The 16,547-nt window shown below is 37.5% G+C and overlaps 1 pseudogene; it reads left to right on the top strand.

Moving 5' to 3' along the window:
* The first annotated feature begins 3,775 nt into the window (after nucleotides 1-3,775).
* LOC106145511 (testis-expressed protein 38 pseudogene) lies at nucleotides 3,776-6,249 on the top strand (annotated as a pseudogene).
* The last annotated feature ends 10,298 nt before the right edge of the window (nucleotides 6,250-16,547 follow it).

The raw sequence follows: 16,547 nt of genomic DNA, 5'->3' as shown, positions 1-16,547 counted from the left end.
GGTATACAGTGTGTACCAGGTAGTATAGAACCTGATATCTAGTAGGTTAACAATAGTAACTGTAATGACAAAAGAAGTAATTATAGAAGTGCTACTAAATATGGTAAAACTACTCTTGCTAGTTTTGTTATAATGATGTCTCATACATGTACTTGTAACACCAGCTTCCCATGTCAAAAACTTGTAAAGCATTATTTTACTATTCCAATATGCTAAATCTGTTCCATGTGAAATGATATTTTTAACAGTGAACCATTATTATTAACTCCAGTTACTGCACTTAACCTTTTCCAATTAGCTTGTCACTGAATTACTGCAACATTTTCTTAGCTGTCACCCCCATCACATTTTATGTTTTTATCTCATACATTTTATATTCCTCCCTGCAACTTATTCCCTGAACACCTACCTATCATACCAAATCTAAGGTTTAAAAATTTGGATATGTTTTTAGTCAGCAGTGATACTGTAAAGTAAGCAGGGATAAGATCATGGATTACTTTAATTTACAAGGTAAAACCTTTGCATTTTAAGATAATGGGAAAAGCTTTCAAAGGGTTTTCTGTGTTGGCAAATTTTGGACAATGAGTCTCTTTTCTGTTTGGAGGATATTTAAAAGATTAAAGACAGTAATACTACTTGTGAGAATAATGGGAAAATTTGATTTCAATTAATGTTTTTATTTTTTAATTTTTTGTTTATTTGGACACAGTACATTTATTTTATTTTCATGTGGTTCTGAGAATCAAACCCAGTGCTCCACATGTGCTAGGCGGGCACTCTACCACTGAGCTATATTCCCAGCCCTGTTTTGTATTTTATTTATAGACACAGTTTCACTGAATTTCTTAGAACCTTTCCCTTGCTGATACTGGCTTTGAACTCATGATCCTCCTTTCTCAGCATGGATTGAAAATGAACTCCCAGTAAATATTTCAGTTAAGACTAGAATAAAATGTTCCTAGTTGTTGTTCAAAAGTTTAAGTTTGAATTCAGGCTTTTTAAAAGTTCCTGTCATTATTTTATATTAGTATCACTACTATATAACTTGCAAGAATGTTATTTACATAATCTCAACAAGTATTATTATATAAAAATAGCTCTCTTAGATGAAAACTTACATACACAAACAAGATTATGTGTCCACTGGGACACATAATTCTCCATGAGAATGTCATGTTTCTCCCATCAGGATCTTCTGCTCAAAGGGCACCAATAATCTTTGCAATGATATTTGCGTACTTGCAAAAATAAATTCCCTTTACTAGACTATGCTGTCATGAGTAAACACATTCAATTTATATTTGAGACTCAGAACTTTGCTATGCATAGCAAATGCATGGAAAACAGTCTTGGAAGATTCAGACAGTGACTCTCTTTTGTGTCAAGGAGGGCAGCATTTTATAGTACAGATAGACAAAATCTCCATCCCTAGAAATATTCTAAGATATTAAAATCTCATTTTCCATTCTGAAGCTGCTGTTCTTATATTACAGGATATGATATGTAAATGGTGAGAAATGGGGGAAGGAAACCTATTGTAAAGATAATACAACAATCCTGCTATAGGGTATTGATGACATTGAAACATATCATCAATATGCATGGGAAAGGTACATGAAAATTTGTGTGTTCAGAGACATATTTCTACTCCTGGGGAGTATCTACTAGGTTTTCATTTTCATGCTTCATCCTCACCAATTAGTCCTATAGCACTTTGCAGCAGCTAAAAAGAGAAAGGTGGTTGTATTTTTAATGTAACTGCTATATTACCAGAAATGGTTCCTTATGTGCAAATAAAGTGGTAGACTAAATATGTTTTGATTTTTAAAACTACATTCTAGAGAAAGAACGGATGCTACTATGTTTCCTTCAAATATACTCTAGCAAACCCAGAACTCATCCTTAAACCAAGGGTCATGTCAAGGACACAAAAGTTCAAAAAATATTTCCCAACTGTAGTTGAAAAATCATCTTACACAAAATCATTGAACCACAGTAAATATGTTCAGATTTTCATCTCATGTTATAAATGTATCCTATAACTTTAGACATAGATTTCTATATTTAATGAGAAATTTGCCTTGTTCTTAGTGATTCCTCTGCTTATAGACTGTTTCCCCAAGGCATATCTCTGAAATACATAATAAGACAGAATATTCATAGGATATTCTATTGAAATTTATAATATTATAGGAAAAAGTAAACCAATTCAGCTGAAATGCAAAAACTTATTAAATGATTTTTAACCTAAGAACTCACTTCTTTCCACTCTTTACACCAACTATACATATGATTCTAAAAAATAATTTTTATGAAACAATTTGTTGCATACTAAGATTCTGTGGTGAAGAGATGAGAAATGATTTGTTAGTAACCACTATCTCCTGGTACTGAGGCTTCACTCTATACGTGACACTTTGAATATGAGGGATTCCTTTGCAGAATTAGGTCTTATTGGGTTTTCTGTGCTTGGCCCTTTCATCTATTTCACATTGAGCTGGAAAAAGGTAAGAAATATGAAGACATTTTTAAAGACTGTTTCTCATTTCTGACAGACTTCTGATGGCAGGAGTCCTTAGAGGGAGGTTGGACTTGCAATCCAACCTTCCTCTTTCCAGGGGCCTGCCTGAATTTCCAACCTCTCTCATCAGACTAGCAGAGTCTGTACACCAATCCTCCCTGGGAGAGCTTGTGGAAAATTAGGATCCTCCCAGACCTTCCTCCTTTGAAAATTCACTTGGTACTTTTAGTAGTCGGTCCTTTAGCATCAAAGGTTGTTTCACCAAATATATCCTAACAGCTCCTGCTTCTTTTTACTGAGGTTTCTAAGCACAGTAAATTTTATCAGAATCTTATCCTATGAGGCAGGCATAATCCTCGTTTTCATAATGAGAAAGCTGAGGCTGAGAGTCTAACATTAAGTGACTTCCCCAAGTTCTACCTCAAAGCTGACCTTTTCAGTATGAAAGATGCTTTCAAAGCCTTGTTGCCCTCTGCTTCCTGACATCTAATTGCAGATTTACCAAATGGAACTACTTTTCATAGTCACCAGGAATTGCTTTTGACAAGTTTTTATTAAGTCCCTTTTTGGTACCTGGAAAGCATTCTTCCTCTTCCTCAAACCAGAAGACACTGTCTTTTTCACCTCTGGAGCCAAGTGTGACTTTCTTGGGTCAAGGATGGTGCTATCAACATCTGTTTCACCTGTTTCCACCAAGACTGGACCCTCTATCAAAGCAGTCATTTGTTTGCATTGTGTGGAAGTCTTGCTTAGCTCTTATCTGACTAAAACCCCTCCTGAGGCATGGATAGAGCTTCCAACTCTTTTCAATCAAACCTATATTTATGAAGATCCAACATTCTCTGTGCTGGGAGCAATGTAGTAGAGGATTAAATAAGTGTGTTGGCCTGTACCTGGCTCAGTATCATTGTACTTGTCCTCTCTGAGTAGGATGCCTCATCATCACCTAGGGGTTAGTTCAATGCCCAAACTTCAAAGGAACCTTTATTTATGAACTGTACCTTAAAAATGACTTGTTTATCTCTCTTATTTTCCCTACTTCATTCTCCTCATAGTAGTTATCACTATCTGAGATTCTTAGATCTATGCTTACATTAATTAAAGATGCTTACATTCCAGGACAGTCAGATAATAAATAAATATATGTTAGGTGATGATACATGCTATCTTGAAAACCAAAGCTGGTTAAGAAAGATGGAGATAAGAGAACTAAAGGAAACAAGCAAGTGATCTGTATTAATGTCTGAGAGAATGGCTTTCCAGAAAGGGGTAACAGCCAGTGCAAACACTCTGAAACAGGAGGATGTGTACTTTACTTGTGGAACAGCAAGGAGGTTACTCTGTAAGTGAGTGAAGTGACAGCAGTACAAATGAGACTAAGGAGGTATGGGAGTGGCTGGTGAGATTGATCAGGGATTTGGGTGCCTTTGTCAAGAATTGTGGTTTTGAATCTCAGTGTGATGTGGAAAGTCACTGTATGTTTGAACAGAGTAGCATGATCCTTAAAAGTGATCATTCTGGTTACTGATGAAAATGTGGAGTACCTAATTGGTGCCAGGGAGCCAAGCTAGGACCAGGGGTATGACCTTCTGGGAGGCTGATCTAGACTTGATTAGGAAATATCTTTCCATCATAGCTGGTCAAAAATGAATCCAGCTGCCTCAGTAGATGGTAACCAAGGCACTGAGTCAATTGAACCTCAGGGAATTGGTTCCTGAGTAGCAAAGTTGTGCCCTGAGTACTCAAGCATCTGATAAGAGTTGGATTAGACAACTCTCTGTGTCTCCTCAAACTGACAATGTGGTTCTGGAAAATCAATGGAAAGAACTATTTGCCTTAGAGTAGGGGGATTGACCACCTGGGAGGATAAGGAAGTGTTCAGTGGTGAAAATGTGAAGAGAGGCACTTCTGAGTGAAGGAGCAGCATAAGCCAAAGTTCAGAAGTGAATAAAAAGGGTCTTTGGGGAATCTGGCATGATCAGAATGGTGTATGAAGGATAGGGAGGGAAGTGAGTCTGGAAGGAGATGCAGGATCACACATGAGGCAGCTCCCACAGGGGCTGGTGATGCTCAGAAAACACTTTTCCAGAATTTATTGAAGTAACAAGAAAAAAAAAATTGTAGGAGCCAAAGAAGGAGGTTTGGACCAGTTGATTCCACCGAGCAGTTTTTTTCCCATGATAACTTGGTCAGAAACTATTTGAGGCCTGGGCTCACCAATGTTGACTATGCTCCCTGTCCTACTCCCCTATAAAAAAATTTATACAGAAATGGCTCCCCAACAACCAGCAACATAAATATGAGATCCTGAGGGTGTGAGAGCATTCCCTGTGGGCTATTCTGTGAGCTCACCATATGAATTTGGGAAGACACAATTCTGTGGTGGACCATTTTTTATGGGATATAACTATGCTCATAAGATATCATAAAATGGACTCCATTCCTTCCATCAACTGACAACAATTCCAGAAGCACCGCCCCTCAATTCAGAACCCTGTGACATCATCTTGAGGGAACAATGGGGCTGGGACATTCTGAGGACTCCCATTGGAGGTCGGGGGAGTGGATGATTTCATTCTTTCCAGAGCCATTGGCCTGGTAACAAGACCCAACATCATGGATTCCCAAAAGAAGGACTTTGGCCTTTCTGGCTGTAAGTATCATTTTAGTCCTTTGAGTGTGGGGACCAAACTCTCAAGGAAGACCCTTTGCATGGATTTGGTGGTGGCTGCCTGCACAGAGTGCTGAATAGTTACCAGATAGACTCCTCTAGGAGACTAAGGACTTTGCAAAGGCTGAAACCATATCCTGCCCCACCACAAAAAATACATTAGTGTCCTCATCAAGAGGTAAACTATTACTTCCTCAAGGACCTTGCCCTTAGTGAGGCTTCTCAGTCTGATTGATTGCATGGACCCTGGGACTGGGAGCCATATAGCCTGAGTCTGGGAAGATCATGTTCCTTATTTGTAAAAGGTTAAAAGGCCTCTTATGCTCCCTGAAAAATCTAACTTTAACTGAATAAGTAAATTAATGAGATATTTTTGAGGAGGGAGAGAAGGAATGAATAGATGGGTGAGCCAAATCAAGGAGAGGAATGAAAAACAGTTCAAGTCCCAAGCTACAGCTGTCAGTCAGCTTGCTTCTTGCTCTGCTCTGTGATAATTTGTGGCTGCACTCTCTTTATGCACTGGATGAAGAACCTAAGGTAGGAGGAATGTGCCTAGCAGTGGATAGAAGTGATGAGAGCAGCCACCTTTACTTATAGCCCACTCTTTTACTGGATAAACAAGCGATGCCAATATGGCATGTATACAGCTATCAACATAGGCCCTCCTGGGGCTGTGACCAAAACTAGGATTAAAGTCCAGATTCTAGATTTTCTGTGGGAGTCAGACATCCCTGAAAGCAGGTGCTATGCCATCAGAGGCAGCAAACCCAAGTAAGATGCCACAGTTTTTCTGCAACCTGCTCTGTTGGGCTGTTAGCAGCCCTTACCTCATTTGATGCTAGAGCCCCAGACCATATCCCCATTTCTGATTGTCTTTCAGGAGATACCCTCTGCCCTACCCCTCCACATGCTAAGCATACTTCCCATGCTGGACCACTCTGCTTCCTACCCCTTTCTCAAGTATTCTGAAGAGAATGTCGACTTCCATTCCCTTCCCACACTGGCCCATTGGGCAAACTGTTCAAATGCATAGCCTTTCTCTTCTGAGTTGTAGCCTCCTCTCACTGAAGATGAGAGCTTTGAGTACAAAAGATATTAGAAAACGGATATAATATTAGAAAAGGGATGTAACCTCAGCAATGTAATATTGTCAAAGAGGTCAGAGCCCATTATTAATGATGTTACATTATAAGGGATTTTTTGAAAGTCAGAGTCTTCTATGTCTCATTTGGCATTCAGAAGGCAATGCCCTACACCTGTTTAATGGGGGTAACAAGTCTTACCAATACAATGAGAATTGGATGATGGCTTTAAAGTGGTGTCTTTGAACTAACTGAACTTTTCTTGTGAATGAGGTTAATTCCCTCCATCCAGTATTTAAGCTCAAATATGTGCAATCTCCTGGGTTACATCCCCAAGGGCAGTGCTGTTCTAAAGAAAGGGAAGTACAATTGCCACAAGAGTGCCAGTTGCTGAGGGCACACAGCGATGATAGTCTACAGTGGCTATGATTCTGGCCAAACAATTCATCATGAGGCCCATGAACCACACCACACTATGGACTGAAAGGCTGATATCTATGATGTAATGATTCTTAGGTAGTAGGCTCTGAACATTATTTCTAATAGAAGAACACTTCAAAAGGCTATAATGATTCTTCTATCACGGATAAAGAGACAGATTCCAAGGGCATATGCCATTATCTTTTTTTGTTATTGTTGCTGAGCCTATTCTCCAATTTACATCTGCCTGGCATTAAAGTTCCTGGTCTTTCCACCATACCCCTTTGTATCTTTTTCTTAATCATGTCTTATTAAAACATACTTGGTGAATGCTTTACTGTGTGTAGAGTCTCATCAGGTTTGTCTATAGATTGGCTTACAGGAAGGACTGATGAGGACCTCCTAAAATAATACACAGAAATAAAACCATAGTGTGTATCTTAACAAAATAAATGGCTGCTCAAAAGCTGAGTCCCCTGTGACTCTGCCAAATTGGAATATTAATAATTTGTATACTCTCTGGAAATGGTTCTAAAAGGAGAGACAAAGATAATTATTAACTATTTGACATCAGTTTAAAGATAAGAAAGCCCTGTTCTGTCACACAAATTACCTCCATTTACTTTTGAAATGAGAAAACCCACTCACCCTAATTGATTTAAACTTTTAATGTGGATTGCCTGGAGAGGTAGGGCCAATTTTGTCTATTTTGTGAAGAATTGTGTGTGTGTGTGTGTGTGTGTATGTGTGTGTGTATGTGTGTGTGTATGCACAAACTTGTGTGTGATAGTGATCCTCAGAACTTAGTGAACACAGAGATAAATTTTTCTTTTTTTTTTCTCCTGCGTGTGGACTGAAGAAATTAGGCCCAGCAAAGGCAAGAAAAGCCATCTCCCTCTTTATATGACCTCTTCCAATGGATTTTTAAGCCTTTTTATTTTTTTAAAGATAATTGAAAACATTTTTCCCCTTGTAAAAACATCTTATATTGTATCTCAAAATATAGAATAAGATTAAATGGATCTTCTCTGGTAGAACAGGGGTGGAGATTCACTCCTCTTTCACCTTGGCCTCTCTTCTCCTTGCCCTCTACAACCCTGCAGATGCCTAAACCCCAAGATCACTTTCTCAGGCCCAATACTCTAATTCAGAAAATAAATTCTAGAACAGTGCTTTGTGCCCACTTTCTGATAGCCCTTGTTTTCAAAGGAGGAAGGAATCAATAAACATAGGGATCAAAGCAGATTTTTTTTCTCTTAAAAACCAAAGGAGTGGGGAGAGGCATTAGTAAGACACAGTGAGAGAAAAGAGAAACTGTTTTGTTCAGATAAATTATAATGGCTATATCACTGATATAAAATAAAGCTCAAACAGAGTGATATAACCTTGAATTCACTCCCTAAACAACCAAAATTGCTATGTTACCAAAATAGCTCCACTAGAAAGAAAGTATATTTTCATTCATTAATATAAGAAAACAAGGCAAGTTAGGTTCATACAATAAACAACACACTCTCTGTAAATCTCAGGATACCTGAATGTGTTCTGGTTTGGTTATGAAAGAAACCACATCTACTTGATGTTGGTAAGCAAGCCAGTAAGGTGTGAAGCAAACAAATGCTGTCATTAGAAACAGTTCAACAAGCCATTACAAGTATGAGCCCATCATTATCCAAATCCTCAACTTCGACCAGCAGGACCAGCCAGGGGAGCTGGAGGGATCATGTCCAGCAATGCAAAGAATAGAAATTTCAGCAGAATGCAAATCAGCAAGCAGCAGGGGAAAGCTATCCACACCTCAGCTTTGTTGCGTCAGACCCATTCCAAGTGCTGGGTACTCTGAAGTCATCTTGAAGCCCAGAACTCTATTCCTTTGTGTCTTCTCTTTTTATAGTATCTGTTGCCTCTCTCACTTATAAAAAGGCTCTTTAAATAAACTTTATGTCATGCATATATATAAGGGAATAGAATAAATAGACCAAATAAAATAGTGCTTTGGGAAACTAAGGAAAGAAACAGTAGTACCTGCCAGACTAAACAGGTAAAAAGATTTAAAATGAAAGCCAAACTCAGACCACAACACAGTCTTTCTCACAGATATGATAATGTAGCAGAAGAGGCAGCTTTCTCAATTTGGTCTCCAAGAAATTGTAAAAATTTTGGCAATTCTGATGGCTTTGACGTGAAAGTCTGTACTTATTCTATAGCAAACACATTATGCTTTAGTATCATCAAATTAACACCAAATTAAACTAATATCAAAGGTAATTTTTAGGGCAATTGCTATGTAATTAAGATAAATAGTTGAGAATTAAGTAGCATACTGGTGGGACTGCATATTGTTGAAGCCAATATGGAAAACACTATGGAGATTCTTTGGAAAACTGGGAATGGAACCACGATTTGACCTTGCTATCCCCCTCAGTTTATACCCCAAAGACTTAAAAACAGCATACTACAGGGACACAGCCACATCAATATTTATAGCAGCACAATTCACAATAGCTAAACTGTGAAGCCAACCTAGATGCCCTTCATTGGATGAATGAATAAAAAATGTGGAATATATATATAATGGAATATTATTCAGGAATAAAAGAGAATAAAAGCATGGCATTTGCAGGTAAATGGATGATGTTAGAGAAGAATGCTAAGTGAAGTTAGCCAATTTAAATAAAAAATGTTTCTCTGATATAAGAAGCACAGTGATTTTTTTGAAGTTCAAGGCTTGTATTGAGATATCTATAGATAACTGAAGGCAAATCAATATTATACTACATTGAGTTTTCAAGTAGAATTTCCACTGAAATATGTTATACAGGTTGAACCTAACTAATGAAAAAATCTGAAGTGCTCTAAAATATGGTTTTGAGTGCCAACATGACACAATTTGAAAATTCCACATGTGATCTCCTGTGATGAAACACAGTCAAAATGAATGTGTGCTGGGCATGGTGTCACATGCCTATAATCCCAGCAGTTCAGGAGGCTGAGGCAGGAGGATCTTGACTTCAAGTCCAGCCTCAGCAATTTAGTGAGGCCCTAAGCAACATAGTAAGACAATCTCTTAAAAAATATAAAACAGACTGGGGATATGGTTCAGTAGTTAAGCACCATTGGGTTAAACACCACATCCCTCCCAAAACAAGAGGTGTATAAAAATATTGCATAAGATTACTATCGGGTGCTTGGAATGTAGCTCAGGGAAGACTGCTTGCCTAGCATTTGTGAGATCCTCAGTTCAAGCCCCAGAACAAACAAAATAATAATAATAATAATAATAATAATAATAATAATAATAATAATAATAATATGATTCCCACCCTCCCACAATACCTATCATGCTACATTTATAAGGTGTATATGAAACATAAACCAGTTTCATCTTGAGACTTGACTACCCATACCCACAATATCTTATTATATATTGCAAATATTACAAAATCTGAAAATCTAAAACATTTCTAGTACCAAACATTTTTGCTAAGGGATACTTAAGCCATAGTACAAATTAGCATCATACGTATTTACATGGTAAGAGTTTAAGTAGCCAAGTGACAATAGCAGTAGAAGCTGGATATTAAAGATCTTTAACATGCTGGGAGATATGCAATAAGCCTGGACTGGAAGTACTGCTACCAGGTAATCTGGTGCTACAAAAGTGTTAGCATAAGATTATGCAGCACCAAAGTTTGGCACAAGCCCTCCATTGTAGTTCTGTTTCCCAACCAAAAGAAGTCAAGGGGAGGCTATGTTGGTTTTTCTAACTGAATAAATTTTATTGGAGGAGGAGTCAAAACCAAACAGTTTAGTGCCTTTGTTATGTGCATAATGAGGTAAATTCATTTGATAATATTAACTATTATGTTTCTACCCAAAGTCAAGTGCCCTTCCAATCCAATAATCCTACCATTATATGTTAATAATTTTCAGAAGGACTAAATTTTATTTTTAAGTAAATTTTATACAGAAATGAAGAATCCCATCAACAACATATAGGACTGTTTTGATATGTTATGACACTAACATTTTTGGCTATTATTGGATGCAGAGAGCATGGAGAAATATATTTCCAGCTGAACATTCCCCATTCTTCCCTTATAGACTAAATTACAAATGATGCACAAAATGGGATTTTTCTAAGTGGAAGCAAAGTTCATCAGCTTCATCTTGGTGTGCTCAGGTATCATTCATTTGGTTCCATCAGTGCTGGTGAAACACCTTTCTCAGTCCCTATGTGGGAGCAAGCTGATCAAGCCTGTGTGAAATATTCAGAAGCCAGCTCAGAGTTCACCTTTATCTGCAGTCTCCGAAGGCTTATTGCTGTCAGGTTTGATTGTGAGAGCACTGATCAGCTGCAGTTTCTGTCATAGCTTGGATACCTGAGAAAATGGACTAACTTCCTTCTGCCCAAAACAAAGATCAAGGAACATTTAATGTATAATTCAGACCTCACTTGAGTCTCCACTAAGTTTTCTGACCCTTAGAAAGTTCCCTCTAAAGGACCTGAAGAAATGAATGAAGAAATATCAGGGATACCTGTGTTGTTCAGTGTTGATGTGTGTCTAGCTGGACTTGAGGCTAGAAAATTAAGGTAACATACTCCAGGTGATATGTTTGGCTATGAACATTTGGCTGATGGGAGAGGGCATGCAAGGTCAGTGGTAAAAAAAAATGGAACATTTCTCAGATACATGTATGACACCTTTTTCCTAAATGAGGAGGATATTGGTTTTTAGGAGCTAGATCACTCTAAGTAAATAACTGTCATAAGTATCTCACACAGCCTCATGAACAGACTATTTGAGGCAAATCTTTATGCCCATAACCCTCCAAAACAATGACAACAACACCTGAACAAAAACAAACCGTAAATATGTCCCATACTTCCTTCTGTTCCCCCTGCAGTCAACTGATGGCAACAATTGTCAGAAAACTAAAGGAGCTGTAATAGTTCTAATTCAGTCTTATTGCTTAAATCTTTTTTAAAAAATTTCACCCTACACTTTGTTTTATTCCCAGGATGTTCTAGAATTGCACAGAAAAATAAATTTAATTATGAAAAGGGAGACAACGTGTGCCTTCTATAATGTGATTTTCTAACTGCTTATGCTACTGTGGAGAGGCCTGTACTCAGAAGTAGAACATCAGTTCATCTCTTATTTCTTTTATTCAGTATGTATTGATTTTTTCTCTCTTCTTTTGCTACTTCTAGATTAATAGTTACTGTACAGAAGGTCACTTTCTTTATTTAGGGAGCTCCAATATGAATACATGTAAAGAAAACAAGGTATTAAATGATTGAAGAATGGTAAGAACAAATTGTATCTGGTTAGGATCCTTAGACAGGTGCTTGGAGATGACAGTTAAAAATGTAAAGGGTGTGAAAATCAAGTCAAGAATTTTAGGCAAAAGTATATTCTTGGTGTTGTGGTGTATATTTTATGTTAAATTGTGAACAACTGCTGAAACCACTACTATCTAATAGTAACCAACTCTTACCATTTTGTACTCAACACTTACTATCTAGCTTTTAAATTTTCTTATTTTCTAAGTGAGGTTTAAAAAAATTTTCAGAGTCAGAAAATTCAATAAGAGCCCAGCTTACAATTCGTGAGAATGTTAAATATATGACTTTACATGATATCAAAATGCAAAGGATAAAAAAATAAGATGGAAAGCATTACATCAAAAAATGTCTGCACTATGGTTCTACTCCAAGTTCACTACCTCTGAACCTCATATCTCTGAACTTCTCAAATGCAAGGTGCATCTCAGATGATCTTGTAGTATTTGAGTAACCATCTCCCTGTTTTTTTCTTTATCTTAGCCCAGGACTTATAAAATTAAACAACACAGTAGGTTACTTGGTTTTCTTACATGTAAAGTAAGGGACTGGACTCAGCGACCTCATAAGTTGAGCTGGTCTGACCTGATCTCTTTTAAATGGATTTCCTGACATTATATGCAAAATATTCCTCCAAATATACAGAGAAAAGTAACTATAAATCTGAAAGTCAAATCCAGGCTTAAAGAAATAGCAAAAGACAGCCAGGTTTGGTGGCCCATGCCTGAAATCCTAGTAGGTCAGGAACCTGAGGCAAGAGGATGCAGAATTCAAAGCCAGTCTCAGCAACTTAGTGAGGCACTAAGTTACTTGGTGAGACCCTGACTCTAAATAAAATACCAAAAAGAGCTAGGGATGTCGCTCAGTGATTGAGTACCCCTGGGTTCACTCCCATTACTCGCCAATCCCCAGAGAAGAAATAACAAAAGATTTAGGGTAAGTGTCTCTTTACTACTCCTGCTTTATGACTTAGAAAGATCAACAAGACCTCCTTTGAAAGTATGTGCTAGAACTTCCTACCATTATTATCACTGGTAACAATGAAATTGTCATTTCCTCCAAAAACTTCTGGTGAGGCCTTAACAGACAACCTTACCCCTCCACATTTTCCTTTCCAAATCTGGTCTAGCACTTTTGTGCTGTTGACATCATAGACCTAATGAAAAAACTAAGAGACATGGAATAAGCACAGTCCAAAAGTGAAGCCTCTCAAATATTCTGTAAAACTGTTCTCAGAAGTGATAGAATACCATCTAGATACAAATAACACAACACAAAACATGTCACAATAGATTTGAAAAGGCTTACCATGCTGGAGGTCAGGTTTTCTGTATTTTATACCTCACCAGAGCAACCACATTGCTTTCTATCAGGTTGATTTTCTCAGTGAGATTACTGAGTGCCTCATTCATACTCTGTCTCTGGTATGCCAGAAGGACACTGTTTACCTCCTCTGAAGATTTAAGAAGGTATAGGATATCCTGCAATGGAAACAAACCAAGTTTTAGAATTCAGCTGAAGATGAATATTATGCATAGCAGAAGAGCAGCAGCAAATAACCATTGTTATGTAAAGTAACGGAAGTAAACTCCTTTTCCTGGTTGTGACCACCAGTTGTCTATTTCTGCTCTGTACTTCCCACTCTAAATTGTTCCTAGTTTACTGACTCTGGAATTGTTCCATCTAAGCTCAACAGGAGGGGAAGGAAAAGATAACTGCCTACGTAATTCATTCTCTCCTCCTAGAAAGCGGAGCATTTGAGAATTAATTTTCCAATGTTTAACATCACCTGATGGCAGGAAAAACAGCTTGTGTATTAAATAAAAAGTTCCATTAACTTAACTTATCTGTATAAAACTACCTTAAGAACCATACCAATTATTTAATTGACTTTTAATGAAACCGTATCAGGTAGTGCAGTGTTTAATACAAGATTCAATTATTTTTATTGAACTCCGCTAGAACTGATTGCTATTTAAAACAATGATTACTGTAGGATTTAAATGGCATTAAAAGCAGGACAGAAATTATTCTTAGTGAAGATTTCCTTTATTCTCTTTAAGGTAATTCCAAAGTCAATATCCCTGTTTCTATTATCTTGCCTTCCATCTTCCGACTATAGAAAAATCCTAATTTTCAAGGGTATGCTTCCTAACAGTCTTAAAACACTGTGGCTTAAAACAGCCATTACTGTGGATTAATCTGCTATCCTTCCATCTTTGATTTGCCTACATTGCTATTTTTCATGGTTTCAGGATAATCTAGTTATTCATGTCTTTCAAGATGGAAAATGAATTTATTCCATTGACTGACATGCAGGAGAAAGAGCAGAATGCTCAAGAAGAGACCAGGCACATTTTGGATCCCAAGATTTCAACATTCATCTTTCTCTGCTTAGCTCTCTGGCAAGTGAAAATAGGTTTGATGTGCCTTCTAAGGTACATAAACCTAGGACCAATCTCCAGGCCTTCAACACAGCCCATTGTAGTACAGAGATAAAAATCACTTGTTTAAAATTATCACTGTAAGATAATTATCAAATTCTGACTTAGCTTAGGTGATGTAATGATTTGGTTGCTTCCATTGGTCCTCTTTGAAAAGTGCTAAATCTGTTAACACAAATAGAGGGTAGTGTAGGCAATAATTACTAGTTCTACTTAACTATCTGGAAATGTCTTGGAACATTCTATCCTCCACAAGAGTTTACCCACAAATTAATGTACAGGCATGTCCTAAGAACATATAGTGTGACTAGTCTTTTGCTAAGTGCTGAAGGCTTCATGGACTTTTGGGGTTGTTTATCCCAAAGCATGGGCTGAAGTAGTAGCACCCAGATTGCCCCAAGAAAATGAGATTCTCCTAGTCTACTTCTCAGTATCTTAATGAAATGAACTCCCTACAAACCATTTATTTGCTCCCTCATCACCATACCCCCCCCAAAAAAAACTACATAATCATCACAGTATTCCCTTGACCAACTCAGTCTCAACCTGAGAGGGGAGTAGTCATTTCTACTGGAATAAAAGGGTTTTCATATTAAGTAAGAGTGGCCATACAGCCACATAACCACAGACCTCAGTTGTTGACATAACCACTGATTATGAATATTTTTAGTTTTTTTTCCTAATAGCACATACAATATCTATGTTTGAGGGTCATCTCTCAAAAATGAAAAATATTCTCTCATAGATCTATGGTCCTATTCCCTTCCCACTGCTGTAGTCTTTGTGCAGAGACTGAAGTATACACACTTATATATATTTTTTCCTGTTAGTGGGAAAAACTGAGCAGCTTAATCCTTCACAGACCATAACAATGACTTAGTATATAAGTATGTCATTAGGAGGATTACTACTGGCAGCCATGGAAGTTTAAAAAGAGGCACACTTATTTATCACAGAATGTAACTGGTAAAAGTAAATTGATTTCCTTGAGATCTGACAACATTTATCAACCCTGGTTTTATGAGTAAAAGAAAGCAACATTAAAGAGAAGAGTAGGAAAAACCAATAGTCCTAGAAGCAGTAATTTTTCAATTAGGAAAATGTATTTCAGAAAATAATTAATTACTTGGAAATATTTTCACAATAAATGAACTGCTGAGTTGGGGGTGGTCTTTATTATTATGGGTCTGAGAGTTCCTCAGTGGCAGATCCAACTAGAAGACAATTGTCTGGACACCTAAACCAATGCTTTTCCCTTTAGGTTAGCCCTACTAAAGAACAAAGATTTGTTTTTGAAGAAAAATGAAAAATCTTCCCTCCTGAGCTCTCTGATAGATCTTTGGTCCCCTTGGTACAAACTATCCAATTTAAACTCAGAACTCTGAAGTTTATAGGGAGAATGTGGGGGCAGATCTGGAAATTAGTGGACAGGCTAGAGAACTTGTCTGTGCTTTGAACACTCCTGCTTTTATACATATAACTAAACTCTTTAGCAACACAGCAAGGGCTGTGCCATCCTTTTTGACCCTTCATGAATCCTTCATGGAGCTGTTACCCACTTAGTGATCAATTTAGGTTTCTAAATGACTGCAGACATACATATCAGCATTAGGAGACCCAGAGACATTTGAAAACAATTCCTGAGCACTCAGGGGTTTACTTCCATCTCAGCTTTTTGCTGCTACAAAACAATCATCTTCAAACTTCATGGCTCAAAAGAGCATCAATTTATTACATCTTGTGATTCTGTGACTATGCTCAGCTAAGGTGGAGTGTGGTTCTGTTCCGTGTGGTGTAAACTGAGATCACACATATGGCTGCATTCCATCAATACCAGGTAGAAGCCATCCAAGATGGTCTTTCATCCTTTGGATGACCTGTTCCTTTGGCCTCTTAATGCTTGGGAATTTAAGAGCCCTGCCCAAATTCCTGATGCTCAGAATAATGAGAAATAATAACTGAGATGGTTTGTTTGTAGCAATAAACTGAGACAATTCTCTACATACTTTTCCTTCTTTAATATTTTCTACCCTACGCATTCTATTCTTGGGAAATGTGT

This window comes from Ictidomys tridecemlineatus, unplaced genomic scaffold (genome assembly GCF_052094955.1).
Source record: "Ictidomys tridecemlineatus isolate mIctTri1 unplaced genomic scaffold, mIctTri1.hap1 Scaffold_90, whole genome shotgun sequence".
In the NCBI taxonomy this organism is placed as follows: Eukaryota; Metazoa; Chordata; class Mammalia; order Rodentia; family Sciuridae; genus Ictidomys; species Ictidomys tridecemlineatus.
Note: the sequence above shows the minus strand (reverse complement) of the source record. Positions and strands in the feature narration are given on the sequence as shown.